This window comes from Parasteatoda tepidariorum, chromosome 2, assembly GCF_982258835.1.
Source record: "Parasteatoda tepidariorum strain Cologne lab strain chromosome 2, Ptep-v5.0, whole genome shotgun sequence".
NCBI lineage: Eukaryota > Metazoa > Arthropoda > Arachnida > Araneae > Theridiidae > Parasteatoda > Parasteatoda tepidariorum.
The window spans coordinates 104967274-104985972 of record NC_141756.1 but is presented as its reverse complement, the minus strand read 5'-3'; the positions used below and the strand labels follow the sequence as shown (position 1 = coordinate 104985972).

Here is an 18699-nt window from a genome sequence, read left to right as displayed (position 1 = left end):
AACGCAGCCATTTCATAACTATTGATCAAGACAAGAAATTTTAAAGAGTATATATCTCTTTTCTATATATTTCACTTTTTCATAAATCAATATCTTAGCCGTGATGGCTCAGGGGATAGAGCGTTCGCCTTCCAATGAGGTGACTCGGGTTCGAATCCCAGCAATGGCTGGTCGATACAAATTCAGCATCCGGCTTGCACAGTGCTGACGTGAAATATCCTCAGTGGTAGACGGATCATGGGTTAGAGTCCCTTTGCCGTCAGGCTAACTGTGGGAGGTTCTCGTCGTCTTCCTCTCCACGTAACGCAAATGAGGGTTATTTCCATCAGAAGAAGTCCACCACGAAGGCAAATTTCTCCCAATACTCTATCCAGGAGTTCCCTTGTCTTCTGGATTGGTTTAAAAATGGCAAGGCTACGAAGTTGAACGTTAGTAGTTGTAAACTCATATATTGGATCGGCTGTTCAACGACGGTTATAAAAAAAATCAATGTCTCTCTTTTTTATAAAACGATATTTAATTCCTAAAACTTGCATTTAAGATAATTAACATTATTTTTAAAAATTTATTTTAATGGCTACGGATTGCAATTTTTTGAAGCAACCTTTTTAATTCTTAACTATTTTTCCTATAAAAATGACATGGCTTTTCAGCTTAAAACAACTCTTTTAAACTATATAAATATAACTATAAATGAATATACACAAAACATAAAAGAAGTAAACACAAAAACTTAATCAAAAAGAAATATTTTTTTCTCAAACTGAAACAATATTTTCGAAAGAATATTGCTGTAAAGGAATATGCACAAAACGTGCAGAAACACTAACTAAAACAACATTTTCGGAAAATATACATAAATATAAATAGTTTATAATCATACATAACGATTTACATTAACATGAAAGAAATGAAAACCAAAATGATAATGCGTTTTTTCAATCAAATACAACAATTTCTAGAAATCTATACAAACATATTAGAATGTACATGAACATGAAAGATATCTTTTTTGCCATAGATTTTGTGCATTTTAAAGACCATGAACATTTTGGAGATTAAATATAAATTTATAAAAAAAAACTACATGTTTCTTAAAATATTATTTAAGTAAAAAAAAAAATCTATTAAAATATTACATTGTGCTGAAACATTTAAAAAAAAAAAAAAAAATTTAATGCCTAAAATTTATGCATTAAAACTTTTCATTTTTGTCTGAGACAATAATTCCGGAAATAAAATTTGTTTTAATCCCTTCTCTAAACAAATATGTTAAATTTTTTTTGTTTAATATTTTTATTCACTTTCTTCATTAATCTGATTAAATATTCAATACCTATGTCAACATCTAATACCGTGTATTAACCCTACTTTTAAAAGCTTCGGCAGCAGTTTTTTTTTTCTTCTTGTTTTTGTTACTTTTTTAAGTCGACTTTCGTTTTCTAAATTATTAATCGCGCTTCATTGGAATTTGCTTTCAATTATGATAAATAAAATGTAAAAAAATTAAAATATTCTTATAATTCTTCATAACATCGACATATTTTCTTGTTTTTGCATGTTTTATTGACAAATGCATTATTTTATTTCTAAAATAAATGAAAAAAAATTGCTAAAATCTATGTTTTAATCTCTCGATGAAAGAATTAAATAAATTTAATTAATTGTTTTTATGAAGTCTGGAAAACTATTGGAATTATATTTATGTTTTTTTTTTACATTAAAGGAAAAATTTTTTAAATTAATAAGATAATGTTTCTTTTTTAAAAATAAATTCTGAAATCAGCATGTATTTCTAGATAAAAATGTCAACTAAGAGATATCCAGTCATTATTTACAGTCAATTTTATTCAATACTCAAATGTTATTCAATAAATTGTTCTTTTTTCTCTTTTTTTTATTAAATTAAAAAATAACTTTTATTAACTCCGCGTTTGCTAAACTAGCTATAAGTTAATTTATAATATTGGTAAGTTGTATGATAAATTTTATTATGCTAATATATGGAAATTTTATTTTTAAACTGTGTTGTATTTAGAGGATATGTGTTTGAAAATTACGTACGTTACGTCTGCGTGAGGAAATCCAGTATTTATTTTTATCAAATTTCAAAACTGGCTGATAAAAATTATGAAATGCACGTGCAAATATTTCTTTTTGAATGACAGCAGAAAAGTGATTTATCCAGAAGCAGCACCCTCTGTTGATAAATAAAGTAACTAATTTTGAATTTTAACATAGCTATGAACTTACATACATAGTTATGTTTGGACTTTAAATTACAACCTTATTTACATCACAACTGAAAGCTATTTTAAAAAAAAAAAATTTCACAGCAGTAGATTAAGTTGTTGTGAAAAATGGCTACTTTTAACTATTATTTTTTAAAAAAATATCTCAGAGTTTCTCTTTGCATTGCAGGCAAGAAACTTATTACTATGAAAATACCTACGCAATCGAATATATATAATACTGTTCAGGTTACGAAGTACATCTTGATGTGTAGCAGAATTGAAGCCATTTTATAAAAATTATTCTACAGCAGTAGGCCCACTTGTGTAAAATTTAAAAGTTAATTTTAACAATTTTTTTTTTAAAGAAAATGTTAAATTTCTGAATTTTGCTTTACAAGGCAGGATGTCGTATTAGGAGACAACAAAATTAAAATATATTTTCAATCTGAATACGTAACACTTTCTGACTTACCAGTCACTATTTAATCTACAGCACAGGTTATACCATTTTACACAAATTATTCTACAAAAGTAGATTGTGTAAAATCACTGATTTTAATATTTGCTTTGAAAGAAAATATTTAACCACCGAGTTTCTTTCCACTCATTAGGGGACAAATCTGATTTAATATGAATACAATAGGGTGCGTAGCCAGATTTTTCAACAAAAAATAAGTACCTTTTGAGTACTTTTTAAGCACTCAAAAAATATTTTTAATCGCTTTCCAAAAAAAAAAAAAAAAAATTCATAATTAGGATCTGTGCTGTAGTAAAAAAAAATTTCTATCGTTTAAAGTTCTTAGTTTTTAAATATACGAGTAAAATCAATAAAATTCAGAAACATTTTTGCAAAACGTTTACATAATCATGATAAAACAACTAGTTTCTGATAAATATTGCAGAGAGAACTGTGGAAATCATGCTTTTTTTGTAGTTTAGAACAACAATCGATACGGCAAAGAAAAATATCTTTTTTTTTTTTAAATAGACAATTAAGCATTTTTTACAAACTAAGAAATAAAAAAAAAACACCTTCAAGAGCTTTTAAAAAACGTAAATAAAAAATAAGCACCTTTAAGCACTTTTTTAAAAACACTACACATCTAACACTGTTGAATTGAGAATTGTAACTTAATTTACAGCGCAAGAATTTTTACTATTTGCAAAAAGTATTTTATAGAAGTAGGTTCAATGGTTTGAAACGGCTAACTTTAACAATCTTTTTTTCTAAATATTATGAAAGACCAATTCTTTTTTTCCACTCTGAGAAAAAAGAGGTTAATAAATAAGCAGATTTAATTAATTTTTTCACTCTAAAACAAAATAAAAAAAACAAGCATTTTATCAAAGTCCCACTTAATGAAAAAAAAAAAAACTCAATTATTTTCTTATTTGGCACCATGGCGGAAATGATCCAGCTTTCTGACTTAGGATCAAACCTTAATTATTACTTCCCTCTTCCATGTAGAGTACAACAATTTTCTCTTAATTCCATTTGCAATTAGGTGTACTCTCTCTCTAAAATTAATGAATTCGCCTTAGAAATCGAGAATTATAAACGAAATGTTCTTAAGGACAATCTCACATGATTTAAAGGGGTTTCTCGACTTCGTACTACCCTTTTCCCTTCTTAATCTAAGGGGGGGGGGATGTTGCAAGAATAATATATTAAATAAGAGAAAGTTATTTAAGAGCTCTGGGCACATCGAAAACGTGCTCTTGGAATGAGTTCTTTGTGCCCTCCAGTTACAAAATATAAATTGCTCTGGAACTTTTTTCGCTCTACCCCTCCTCAACCCCCCTTTTTCTCATCAGTAATTTAAATTCTGCTCCAGCATTAAGACTCGTCTGTTTCGTACCCGGGTACAGCGATTATCCGCGATCCTAATTTCTAGTGATAAATTCAACTCGGGCTCCTTCTTCCTTTTTCTATTTTAGGAAACGATTAAACGGAATAGTCAACAATAAAGAATCGTCATCGTTTAGAACGTGCTGACGACAATACTAGGTTGGCGCCATTTTTTTCTTCTTCATTTTTCCCCCCCTCGGAAATATTACGCAAGAACAAATTGTCCCCGCATTCAGTATGTGAGAAAATAAATTGCATCAAATCGAAAGCCCACTTCCCAATTTAAACGTCAGTGTGACATGTTGCGTAGGAAGTTAAAGAATTCGAAAACATCTGTTCGATTTTTACATTTTAAGTGGAAATAAGAATGGTAAAAAAAGTTTGAACTTCCAAATGGATGAAATGAAGCGGTTAGACGATTTTTTTTATGGGTGTTCAAATTTTGTTTTATTACTTTTATTCTAAAATAAAAGGTAAAGTTATAGATAAAATTTCTCTTAAATGGTTTTTTTTCTTTCGTTTTAAACATGACTTTCTTCAGTTCTAAAAGCAGCTAACGCATAATTGTTTCGCTGTAAAACGTAGATTAATGTCAAATTGCTATCGGCAATCGTGTTAAGGGCTTTAGAACACTTTCTGAGAATGTGTCAGTATTAAATTTAACAAGATTAAATATGGTTGTTGATTTTTAGTAGTTGTAAAATTTATATTTAAAATGGAGAAAAAATTTTTATTATTAACCCCTTTCCAGTGTTGCCCGAATCCAGTTCGGGCAACTACTACGTGCATTATTAGTGATGCCCGAACTGACTTCGGCAGGAGAAAAATTAACGTTTCTATTTAGTGGAGCCCGAGCTGAGTTCGTTTCTACTTTAAGATACTTTAATTCACTATTTTCGTAATAGTGGTACTAGTTTTCCCCCCATTACGACTTCAGTTGAGGGAGGGAAATGTGGGAGGGGGGTTGGGATATACTATACTGTAAAAGATTTGTAAAATTCATGTATTGAAAATCATATTATTGTGTTTTTATATTATATTATACTAGTTGTATTATATCATACTCTTGGACTCTACTTTATCTTAATACATATCAATAGAGCAGTGATTCTCAACCACTGTGCCGCGGCACTTTTGTATGCCGCCAAATTCTTAAAATGTGCCGCCAGATATTAGAAATGATACAATAAAAATTATAATGCTTTTTTTTATTATGAGTGAAGTTTAAATTACAGAAAAGTGTATATATATATACTTTTTTATAATTTTTTCACGCTTTAACCACGTGAACATCTTTGTCGGCGATTGTCTTGTCTCTGACAATTTTAAAATAAGATGGAAGTATTTAAATTGTATATGACACACAATTTTAAAAAATAGTGTAAGAGCTAATCATTAAAGTAAGTTATGCAATTAACTATGTGGGGCCCTTCATGGACACACTGAGTCCTCAAGATATTGGGTAGCAAGGAAACTTTTAAGGCAATGACTTCGGTCTTCTTTCTTTGTTATCCTACGTACATTTGTTTCTCGTTATTTATTTCATCTTTCTATTTGTACCTTTTGCCTTGCCATTAGAAATAAAATAAAAAAGTTATGCAATTAATAAACAAATTAACAAAGGATAACTAAAAAACAAATATATAAAAAGCAAATTAACAAAGGATAACTAACAAAAATTAAGCTAACAATTAATAATTAGCAAAAAAACTAGTTAACAAGAAATCACAAAAAAATAACAGTTAATGTAAAAAAAAACTAACAGTTAATAACTATAGAAAACAAGCTAACAATTAATAACTAGCAAAAAACTAAGTAACTGTTACTAACTAATAAAAAATTAGTCGAAAGAAATAATTAATCCCTTAATAAATGTGCTTTTGTAGTACATATTATTTTATTTCACATTCAAAATTATTATCACAAACTACTTAACACAGTGTAAAATGGGTAATTAAACAACTTTTAATCAAATTTTTTTCATTGTGTGCCGTCAAATTTTGAAATCGTTAAAAGTCTGCCGCAACAAAAAAAAGGTTGAGAATCACTGCAATAGAGTGACAGTTATTTCACATTATTCTCGTGTATACAAAAGTTAATATGAACTTTAAAAGTCATATAATAATAAAAATATTACTCATCATTCTGGGACCATAGTAGCTTACTTTAACCTTTTTCGGGAAAGGTAGGTGTTTTATTTACGTCGCACTAGAGCTGAACAAGGACCGATACCGCGCTCCCTCGGTCCCTATCAAAGTGGTCACCCACCCGCTTACTGACCTCAGCCAGTGATGCTTGACGTTCTACTGGGAACTGGGTATTTGAGATCAGTCCACTGCGGGATATTCATAAAGAAAAGAACTGGTGCAAAACACGAATCATATTTTTAAATCCCGTAAAATTGTCAAATTGTTATAAAAAAGTTGAAAGACTAAAATTCTTTTTATATCCTTTAACTATTTATAACGAAACGTAGACTGATTTGCATTGACTACTTTAAAAATCTGTCTGCCTACTCGGTGCATTTACAAAGGTAGTTAATTACTTAAGTGCGTTCTGCATTAAAGGAACTGACTAAATATTATTAAGTGTGTTTTATTTGTTTATGTAAGTATTCGTCTTGAATTTAATGCACTTCTAGTAAAAGTAGAGAGGCGGAATGAGAGTTCGATTTTTAAGATTCTGAGAACCACTTAACTGAGTGTATCAAGTCGCTAAATTAAAGAGAAACTATCTGAAAGAATGTTCTCTCTGAAGTTTCCTATTTTTTAGAAACAAAAATAACACTTCTAATACTAATAAAAGCATTTTTCTGAAAACATTTTGACTTGCAAACTTAATCAGATGAAAACTAATAGTTTTATATTCAATTTATAGTTCATTCTATAATTTCAAGCTTTAATTTTTAATTCTCTGTTGCTCCTTTTTATATTTTAAATTCGACATATTAGATTTGATATAACGCCCAGGTGGGTCCCGCAGTGGACTGATCGTTAAGGCACGGGTCCCAGCAGATCACCGATTTCAAGCACCACTGGCTGCGGTCAGTATGCGGGTGGGTGACCACTTGGATCAGTCTGCGTAGGGACTGAGGGTGTGCGGTATTGGTCCTCGTTAAACTGTTCAACCGTAAAGGGCTCGACTTCGCGTGTAGGTCGTCGGGCCACCGAAGCGGGGGTGCCATTCCCTCTGCAGAGAATCAAAATTGTGATGGTATGTCTTCGGATCCTCCTCAGGGATGTTTCCCAGACCGTCACCAACACCCCATTGTGAAGCTCTAGTGCGACGTAAGTGAACTACAACAGCAACCGGCCACGTGGCCGAGCGGTCAGCGTGCCTGACTGTGTAGCCAGTGGCTGCTGGTTCGAATCCCGCTCAGGGCATGGATGTTCCCTCTCTGTGTGTTGTTCTCAGTTGTGTGATGTGTGAATGTGGCCCGCCCTCTTAATGGGGATCAGTGGCAGTGTGGCGTGGGTAATGTTGCTCAACCTCCGTGACCTAGGTTCACAGGTGCCCACTGGGTAACGTTAAATGAGAACATGAAAGTTCACTACCTGCAATTAAAAAAAAGATTTGATGTTTTATGCTAGCGTTAGTGTTAATTTTGTAATGAATGCTAAATCGCCCCATGCAATTCATAAATCATTGATTAAATACACTTAATCACCTGAGCAGTTCTGGACGCTTATATTGCCACCCTTATAGTGTTCTCCTTGTTCTGGGGTTGCTCCTGAATATTTGAAATCCAAACATTACGTCAAAAGCTATTCACGGTCGCCATAATTTTCTCAGCTGATTCAACATTCTTAATTAGGACAGCTTGTTACTTACGTTAAAAATTCAGTGATCATTTACGAGTATCTGGTAGTTATTACTATCCAATAATTCTCTTCAACATACGAAAAAAGCTTATTAAAATTTTGTAATCGAATAATAAGGCCAGCGGTTATTCAAATTTTTTTAAGTCATGAAACCTTGAATGATTAACAATTTTTGAAGAAGTTCAGTTTAACTTCAGTTTATCGAATACATTTTATTTCCTTTCAATCTATTTTGTAACCGTCGTTGAACAGCCGAACCCAATTTTTTTGGGTTTTCGACTACTAATGTTCACTTCTGTAGCCTTGTAATTCTGAACCCAATACAAACGAAATCTGATGCGTTTGCATCAGAACTTTTGAAAGGTCAAAATCCTCGTGTATCATTTCTTCTCTATGTAGATTTATCCCTGAGAGGTAGTTTTTGACGAAAGCGAACTGTTTTTATTTTTATAATATCCATTCATAATATTCAGGTTCACGTTTGTGTGACGAAATTATTACCCATAGTACGTACGGCGACAAAACGAATCGTATTCAGATGCATTAAGCTGGGAAATCAACGATCCATATATCCAAACAAGTGAGAAGCAATTTGTTTTCAACCCAACTTTCTTCCCAGAGAAGCGAAAGGTAACTTGTAAGGTCAGAATCAAGTTAATCCTAACACGACCTATGCATTAGCAATAAGTACTCCAACTGTCAAGAGTTAAATTGTAAGGTTGACAAATGGAATTAACTCTTTAAATATAAACTTTATTTCAAAGGCTCAGGAAACTTTGTCATTGATTTTAGTTTTAACTTTAATCTTTCTTGACTTTAGAAAGTCTGGTTCTTTCGTCTTTTCGTAAGATTCTTTTTTTTTTCTTCCTTTTAGTTGTAACATTAATTTGATAATAATGTATTGGGAAAAGATAAACTTTGAGATTTTGTTTGATTAAATTAGTTTTGTAAAACAGTTGATGTTGTAAACCGAAGTTTAAAGAAATAGTTAGATATAGAATTATTATAATAATGATGTATAGAATTATTATAATAATCATTATAATAATGATAGAATTATTATAACAATCATTATAATAATGATAGAATTATTATAATAATCATTATAATAATGATAGAATTATTATAATAATCATTATAATAATGATAGAATTATTATAATAATGATAGAACTATTATAATAATGATGATAGAATTATTATAATAATGATGCATAAGTATATTTCATTTGAATCTTGCTGGTCTGCAGCAGTGTTTCCCGAAGTGTGGTGCGCGTACCGCCAGGGGTATGGGAATAGGTACGCGTTCTTATGCGAAATATCTTGCAACAAACGAAAAATTCAAAACATTTTATTTAAAAACAAAGCTAGCCATGAAAATTTATGATTACGTATTTTTCTATTGGCTATTTTTCGCAGAGTTAACAGTTAATAATTAGTGGTATCAACAGCCAGTTGTCTTTTTAACTTTTGTGCAATTTTTGTATAGTGAAAAATGCATTCATTTTTTATTAATGATACACAGCGTTATGAAAAATTTAGAAAGGGTACACAAAAGTCATAAGTTTGGGAAACACTGGTCTACAGTAATATCCTATTAATTTTGTCCCTAATGGATTTTAATATTTTTGATCTTGTATTGAGTTTTTTAACATTCGAGATCTCATATTAAAACTTAATGTCCTGTTTCTTATATAGGATTTTAATGTTTAGAATCTTATATTTATTTTATTGATCTGAATCTCGCATTGAACTCTTATTATTCTAAATCTTGTATAGATTTTAATGTTTCTGATCTTGTATTGAGTTTTAAAATTCTAAATCTCCTATTGAAACTTAATTTCTGGTTTCTTATATTGGATTTTAATGCTTAGAATTTTAATTTAATTTTAATGTTCTGAATCTCACATTGAAATCTATTATTCTAAATCTTGTATAGATTTTAATGTTTTTGATCTTGTATTGAGTTTTGATATTCCATATCTCCTATTGAAACTTAATATCCTGTTTCTTATATAAGATTTTAATGTTTAGAATCTTAATTTAATTTTAATGTTCTGAATCTCGTATTGAACTCTGATATTCTATATCTTGTATAGGAGTTTAATGTTGTTGATGTTGTATTGAGTAAAAATGTTCTAAACCTACTATTGAACCTAATGTTCTGTATCTTTTATTGGTTATTAAACTTCCAGACCTCATACTGAACCTTATTGAAATTTACTGTTTTGAATCTCATATTGAATTTTAATGTTCTGAATTTCGTATTGAACCCTAATATTCTAAATCTTGTATTGAATTTCAATGTTTTTAATCTTTTGATTCGATATTTCTGATTTCGTAATTTAGTGTTTTGAATACTTTATTTAATTTTATTTTTGAACTGCCTCTTTTTGAACTGTATTGTTCTATGTTATATTTTTAACTTGTTATTTCTGAATCTTCCTAGAAACCTATTTTGTTTTATCTGGTTTTGAAATTCATTTTTTTTTAAAATCATTTGCTTAATCTTATCGTTATATATCTTGTGTCGGATTGTAGGGTTTTTGATTTTTCAGATTAATGTTTCAAGGTTCCAAATCTCTTAATGAGCTATTATTTTCTGAATATTGTATTGTATTCTAAAGTTCTATATTTTTATTGCAATTTCATTGTTTTTGATCTCGTGCCAAATTTTAAAGTCTCAGTGCTTAATAATTTTTTAATGTGGCTGATTTTTGTACCAAATTTAAATGTTTTGTAACACAAATCGAAGTCAAATGTAGAAGCAATATAAGCCAAATGTAATAAAACTTCAAATGAATCTTATAAGTCTAGTTTCACGCTTGGAAATATTTAAGATATTAATGTATTAGAGACGAAATGAAAGCTGTATCGAAATCTTTTTTCCCTTGAAATATTTCCCCCTCTAATAAGATATTTTCTTTATTACTTTAGCAAGATCCGTTTTCTTATAATGCTTCAAAAAATTTTTGTCTCTCTCTCTTTTTTTTTTTTTTTTAAATTTAGGAACAGAGCTTTATTCAAAAAATTCTTGTTGCGTGTATAATGTTTACGCCTTTCTTTCACATTTTTTAAAAACTAATCTTAGGAAATATTCAGATGATTTTCTTTTAAATATGAATATTACAAAATTAATTCTAGTTTACAAAGAAAGTAGGTGTTTGTATAAGAGATCTTAATTCAAATCATGGTCTTCATTGATTAATGCTTTATACAAACTATTAAAATTGCAATACAGTACGTGAATATCGGATCAATATATAATTAGATAGATAATAAATAATTAGATAGATGATACATAATTAGAGAGATAATTAGATAGATAATAGATAATTAGATAGATAATAGATAATTAGATCATTTAAATTTTAAATAAATCTTTTTAATAGTTATTATGAGTTTAATGTTTTTTTTTGCCTTTTATTGATGATCAGTAGTTTTTGAGCTCTAATAATTAATAGTCTTTGATAAGTCTTTTTTAATGTCGCATAAAGGGTTATTATTTTAATGATTATTACTCTAAGTAATGATAAATATTTTCATTGATTGAAGTTTGATATTTTTTTGCTTTTATGTTTATAATTACAAACGAGGGGAGAAAAGTTTGCGGTGTAAAATGTCCGGCTAGCAAATTACTGAAACTCTTGCTTCCTTTTTATACCCTAATTATTTGAAATAAAATACTTTAATTGATTAATTAATTTTTATTTTTAATTTATTTTGATTAGGTAAAAAAACTAATTTTAATCTCTAAATATATTCTACCAAAAACGTGAATCTAAAAAAAAATTATTTGTTTACTGGAAAAGCAAGTTTTAAAGTGACTCTTCTAATTTGAGCGCTGAAATCTCTTCTTTATTTATTGCCATTTTATCTAGATAATCTACTCATCTATATCAATGTCGTTTTTCTATCCTGGTGATTTTTACTTGGATCAATGAGGATTTTAGGTACACTGAACTAAAATAATTTCTTTTTTTTTTCTTCTTTTTCTTTTCCATTCCGTTTTTTTAACCTTTAGACTCCAATTAACTTGTTTTTAGAAAATTCTCATTTCTAAGCGATCTTCACCCTTCAATGTAAACGAACAAAGACACGATTGATTTCAGGGACAATTGATTTTACGGAATTTAAAAATTCTACTGGGATTACGGAATTTAAAAATTCTGCCAATGTGCTTAAATAGGCTCCTAGACAATATTTTTTTAAAAATAACATTTATCAAAAGAACTTTAGAATTATTAAAGTCCCAGAGTGGACTGATCGTAATGACATGGTTCCCAGTCGAACACCGAAGTCAAGCATCACTGGCTGCGGTCAGTAAGTGGGTGGGTGACCACTTTGATCAGCCTGAGTAGGAGTCGAGGGTGTGAGGTATCGATCCTCGCTAAACTGTTCTACCGTAAAGTGCTCGACTTCATGCTCAGGTCGTCGAGCTACCAAAGCAGGGGAGCCATCCCCTCTGCAGGAGATCAAAATTGCATTGGCATGTCTTTGGATCATCCTCATGGAGGTTTCCCAGACCTTCGCCAATAGCCCATTGTGCAGCTCTAGTGCGACGTAAATGAACTGCAACAACAACCAAAGGTGAAATTGCTTTTATCAGTATTCCTTCATTGCTGTTGCACCAAGGTTTTACTTCATTACAGCATGGTCAAGCATTTGTCACTCCTTTGATGACAGGCAATGGAATAGGCAAGCTTTTGACTCTTGTGCAATGCTGCATTCTGCTTACGCCAGGGGTGGCGAAATATCTCATGCAATTCCTTCAAATTAACCTCAATATGAACTGCAGATGTTACTCTTGACATGGTGTCTAATGTTGAATTTCTGTTTTCTGTAAATGAAGTCGAATTTGTAGTTTTACGACTCGAGCCACCCTCCCAATTTTTTTGTTTTGTTCGAATGTCTTTGGTTAAACATGAATGATACAGATCTTAAACTGATAATGTCTCCAGTACAATAGTGTAAGCTTCTTTTTCAACTGATGGATATTTTTGCTCAGTAGCTCTCAGGGTTCTTACGGAAAATGCTATGGGCCAGTCGGCTTGTTTCAGGTGTCCTCAATAGCAAATTCCGAGGCATCTGTTTCTACTCTGGAAAATCATTCTTCACAGCTGAAAATCATACCTATTTTGCATCTTTATTCATTGAATCTAGAGGTGAGTGCTTCTGCAGACAATGGAGAGAAAAAACTTTCAGAAGCTATCGGATTTTCTTTAAGAATTATGAAATCCCAAGAATTTGAGTGGACGGGGAATTTCAGTTCATGGGGCATGGATAAGGTGGTAATATATACTTTCAGTAATATATGAACTTGGAAAGGAGTCTTTCTAAAGAAGTCAAGTCATCTGAGTCAGTCAAGATTATCAGAAGGGCGAGTCTGTCAAGGTCTGATTTAACAACACTATCCTAAATCAAATATCCCAGGATTTTAACACACTTCACAGAAAAAGAAATTTTTTTAAAATTCAAAGTAAGGCTATATTTTGTTGATTACAGGGTTGCCACAGGTGACTAAAATGCGACTATATGCAACTATTTTCAACCTGAGGCAACTATGGCAACTTTTTTTTGACTGAAAAGGTTAATAAAGCAACTATTTTTAGGAAAAAGAGACTATTGGGAGACTTTTCTGTGCTCCTAATAATGTTTTTTTTAGCATAAATTGGACTGATAACCCTGAACACAATTTTTTTTTCTTAAAACAATAAAAAATGTTGAAAATTTTGAATTGCAAATTTGAGTTATCACTTTTTAATGCACTCAATTTGCACAATTTCCGTTGTAAGTCTATTTTGTATCTCGATCTTCTTTTTAATGGTTATTGCTACGAAGTTCTGTAGGATTTTAAAAAACCCAATTTTTAATACAATTGTAGGATGTGTGATTTTCGAATTTGAATAATCACTTTTCACATATGTATATATATTTGGGAAATCAATTATTGATAAAAGGGAAAATTATTTAGAAAAAGTATTTTTTTTAACCAAGTATTTTTTGATGAAATACTGGTAATTAAAATATTTAATTTTCCTTAAATGTGCTAATTATTTTAAATAAAAATTTATTGCTTGAACACTAACGTTTATTGAAGAATTATCGTATTTGGAACTAACATGACTAAATGGATCATGTTATATGACAACTAAGTGATTTAATAAAATTTTACTAATATTATTGAAAAAATTTTGTTCTTATTTAGGCAACTATTTTTATGCTTTAGGCTACTAAAAGCAACTATTTAATCTTTTTTTTCTGTGGCAACCCTGTATATATTATATTAGTAGAAGGTTAATATTATTAAGTTATTAAGGTTAACGGTTATTAAGGTAAATCTATTTATATTTTTAACTAGGCAAGTACTGATTTTATGATACTGATTTAATGATCTTGATGATACTGATGCTGATTTAATGATTCCTTCTTTCTTATTTTTTAACCCCACACGAAAAACGGGTATTCAACTTGTATGCCTTAAAACTATCAGAAAGGTTACTTGAATCAAATTTCTAGACTTTCTTATAATTTTTAATTGTAATGAAAACAAAACAACTCATACTAGGGTAAATCTAATTATATTTTTAACTAGACTATCGTCACGTTAAGGCATAGAAATAGAAAAAAAAATATTTTAAATTATTGTTCAAATGATAAAATGTTGCATGTTGTTCAATATGTAGGACACAGGAGGATATTTGTCAACATTCTACCGACTCCTATTATTTATGGGGTAGGAAAATTTTATCGAGCTTAAGTTCTTAACACATTCCCTTTTATTTTTTTATAGTTTAGTTTTATTTATTTTTACACTCTCTTTGTTTTTAATTTGGCTTTTTTTTGGCGAAAAAACAGTGTTTACTTTCACCTGTTGCATTGGAAATAAAAATTGGAATAGAACTGATAAATAGAAAGAACCTCACTCTACAACGGTAACACTAAAATTGTCAAAGAAAAATGCTTAATTGCTTATTTCCCTTTTTTAAAAAAAAATTTCAACGAATCTTTTTCTGCATGACATTGAACGAAAATATCAAAGCACATGGGAATTTGTATTGGTAATTTTCTTTGCGAAAATGATTGCGTTTGTGCAAAACGAAGAAACGTTTCTATTTCTTTTACAATTATTAAACTCGAGCACATTTTTCACAGAAGGATGTTTTATTAAGTTTTACCGCCAAGGGAAAAAATCAAAATTGAAGTGCTTTAAACTCGAAGCAAAATTTAAATTATAAATTATCTACACTCGCTTGTTGAGAAAAATTATCAGACATGAATATGTACAAATACCAATAGTGTTTGAAAAATATGTTCTTTTTCTTTTTTAAAATAGCTAATTAATTTAAAATTGATGACTAATCTTAAATTTTTGTATGCTTCTTATTTTTGGAGTTTAAACAATGCAGCTTCGGAGTAACGTTTATAAATCCACAAGAGTAAAAATCACTCAAAAATTAGATTACAAAAACGCTTTCCATTTCACAAAAGAGTGCATTTTTCTCTATCTTGATATTTGCACCATTTTCATAAATATAATAGAGGGTGCTGGCTAAAAATTGACAAAACGTTTTTAATAAATCTTACTCACAACATTTATAAAAATAGCATATTGTTTGCTACAAAGTTTTTGTAACTCCTGCATCGCAAATCTAAATAATAAGAATCGTTGAGATCCATGAGCAATAATTAGTTGTCTTTTTTTTTTCATTGCTTTATTTCCTTAAAATGAAACTTACGCTAAACATAAACGATCAGAAAATTCTAAAGCAAAATTTCACATCTTATTTTCAAATCAAATGAAATGTATATAATTATTATCAAATTATTGGCAAAATGAAGTAACCTCTATACTACTCATTTTATCAACATTATTATAATCTCATTTCCCTATCTCATAACCTACAACTTGTTCTTATTTATAGAAAAAATTTTGTAACACCACAAAAAGAAATTACTAGAACAATTTCATAACGGAAATTCTATTTTGTTTACATCTAGAAATTCTGGTGAGCTTAAAACTTATGCTAGGAAGATATCAAAGTTAACACAGGGTGCGTAGCCAAATTATTCAACAAAAAATAAGCACCTTTTAAACAATTTTCAAGCATTCAAAAAATATTTTTAAGCACTTTTAAAAAATAAAATAATTAGCCAGGGTTGTAAATTTTTTGACAATTGACGGTTTTATCTTGTTTTAACCGTCATGTTAAAAAAGAAAAAAAAAAACTTTTGGAATTATTTTTGACAATTGTCAAAAATCATGACATTTTGAATCATGTAAAACGAATGGCGTTTTCATACGCTACGGACTAACAATACGCCGAAATAGATTGGGGCTGAATTAATTGTGAAAACGTTGACTAGGACAATGTGAACTGTACCTTTTTGCATAATTCGAAGCGAAAATAAACATAGTAAAGGAAAAATCTCATTTCGAAAAAGGGAAAATTAAGCACTTTTTAAAAACACCCAATGAAAAAAGCACCTTTAAGGGTTTTTAAAAAACGAAAATCGTAAATAAGCACCTTTAAGGACTTTTTTAAACACTACGCACCCTGTAACAGATTAGCTCATAGCTTACGTGTAAAAATTAATATTGAGTTTGAAATCGAAACTAAAATAAAAAATTTTAAAACGCTACGCACTCTGTAGCAGATTAGCTTATAGCTTACATAGAAGGATATGTAAAAATTAATTTTGAGTTTGAAATCGAAACTAAAATAAAAAATAAATTAAAAGTGCTAATAAAAGATTATAAATAAAAAGGCAGATGAATAAAATATTTCATAAAGAACATCACAGAATTACAGGATAAAAGTCTATTAGATGGGGAAAAAATGTACTAATAAGGCCCGATATCAGCCAACATCAGTTTCTCGCAAGTTCCCTTATACCTTGCAGCTGAAACGTAACCTAAGTAATAACGACAGATACGAAAAAAACCCTTAAAAAAATATTTGTCAAGATTTCTTTACTCGTTAAAAATTCAAACATAATTTTTTTCTTATCACAAATATTCAAGTGACCTCTTCACACGTTCAGGTCGCGAAAGAACTATTTGGCCTTTTCATAAAAAAACCTGGTCACATTCTATTGATATGATTCCATTTATGCGAAGCGCCACGTTTTCTCATCCCTTTTCTTCTCGGAGATTCAGAGGATAGAAAGAAAAAAAAATAAAGAAATGCAAGGAACAAGCTGACATAAAAAGTTGGACGTGATCTTACTCTTTATTGAATCTTATATATTCGGGACCATACCATTCGAACTCTACAACAACCGAGGGGGGGGGTTAAAGGGCCGGTGGAGGTGAAAAAGCTACAAGCATAAATATGAGACTAAGAAAGAGCACTTGGCGCGAAAAATAAAGAAATAAAGAATGTGCGACACCATATTCGCTACAACATACATATAAATATATCAATAACGTTCGGAAAAGAGGTAAAAGCAAATGAAACAAACAGATAAATGCATTATGTACTCGTGTTGTAAGAGAAATGTTTTTTTTTTTGTTGTTGTTGTTGCCTTATTCAAGATGAGGAATTTATTTTTTTTCTTCCCTTTCTCCTTCGTATAAAGAGTTTAAAAAAAGTGTAAACTTTTCAATAAATAATGTTATTTTTTGCTCGAAGTATAAAATTTAAATTTACGCGAGTTGAAAGTTAAGTAGAACTTTTAAATCAAAAGATGTTTTACTTTAGTTTGAAATATGATCCTCATTTTGAGACTAAGACACTGACTTTATTCAGAACATGAATTGCGGAGTGATATAACATAATTTGAAAACAGAAAATATTTTTATTTAAGGATGGCAAAAGAGGGAGTTTTTACGTGTCGTAAGCGTAATTCTTTTGATCACGTAAATATGTTACAAACGTACAATCAATGATTCTGATTGCGTTCGTAAAGTGAAAAAAATAGAAGCAATTTACTATTGGCACATACTTTAATGTAATAATTCGTAAAATTAAGCATTTTTAAGTTGAGGACAATTAGTTTTGCTATAGTTAGTTTACTAATACAAAGGGAAAAAGAAATTTAAAATGAGCAGGCATTCCGCAAAATTATCCGATTTTTCTAAATCTTAAAAGTATCCGATTTCTCTAAATTTTCTGTGTAAGTGAAATAATCATAGAAAATTAGATATTTGACGTAATTTTTTTCATCGGAAATTTGTGTAAATTGTAGAACTATTTTTAGACCTTATGGCGAGTGCAGCAACCTAGGAGTGCAACCTCTAGTGTTATTGTTGTAAAAAATTTTATATATTGTTATTGTTCAAAAAATTGATTTAATTTCTTTTTCGGGTAAGTAAAAGAGAGCAAGCTCAAAAAAAGAAAAAAGTAAAATTGTTTTATCAAGTGAGCTATAATAAGCATGGAAAACTAGACAATACATAATAAAATAGGCATGCACTGTCATGTACTAAAAAACAATTTAAGTGTAAATTTCGACATTCCACTGCTTGCTCGCTTCCGTATGCCCGTTTAAGCAGAGGTGTGCAATTGTTCTTGTTTTCCAGTGGCGCCATCTATGGCCAAGAATTCGATTTCTGCCACACCCATACGTCACACCCGTTTATAGGGCGAACCCATTCATTCATCCACATAATCGTAATTTTGACTTGAATCAGAGAACGATTGATCTCCAATCCAGTACCCCCAGAGGGAGTGATTTGTTATGGGAACATGGAGGACTTTGCGACTCGACAGATTTAACGTGCATTTGTCACCTTTACTATACGGGGAGTCTTCGGCAGGCGGGGTTCGAACCCACGAACTCTAGGACATGGG

At 30.2% G+C, this 18699-nt stretch overlaps 1 protein-coding gene across 3 annotated transcripts in view; it reads left to right on the top strand.

Moving 5' to 3' along the window:
* Window positions 1–18699, top strand: part of LOC107440417 (uncharacterized) — a 789850-nt gene that overhangs the window by 686738 nt on the left and 84413 nt on the right. The gene's annotated exons all lie outside the window — the stretch shown is intronic.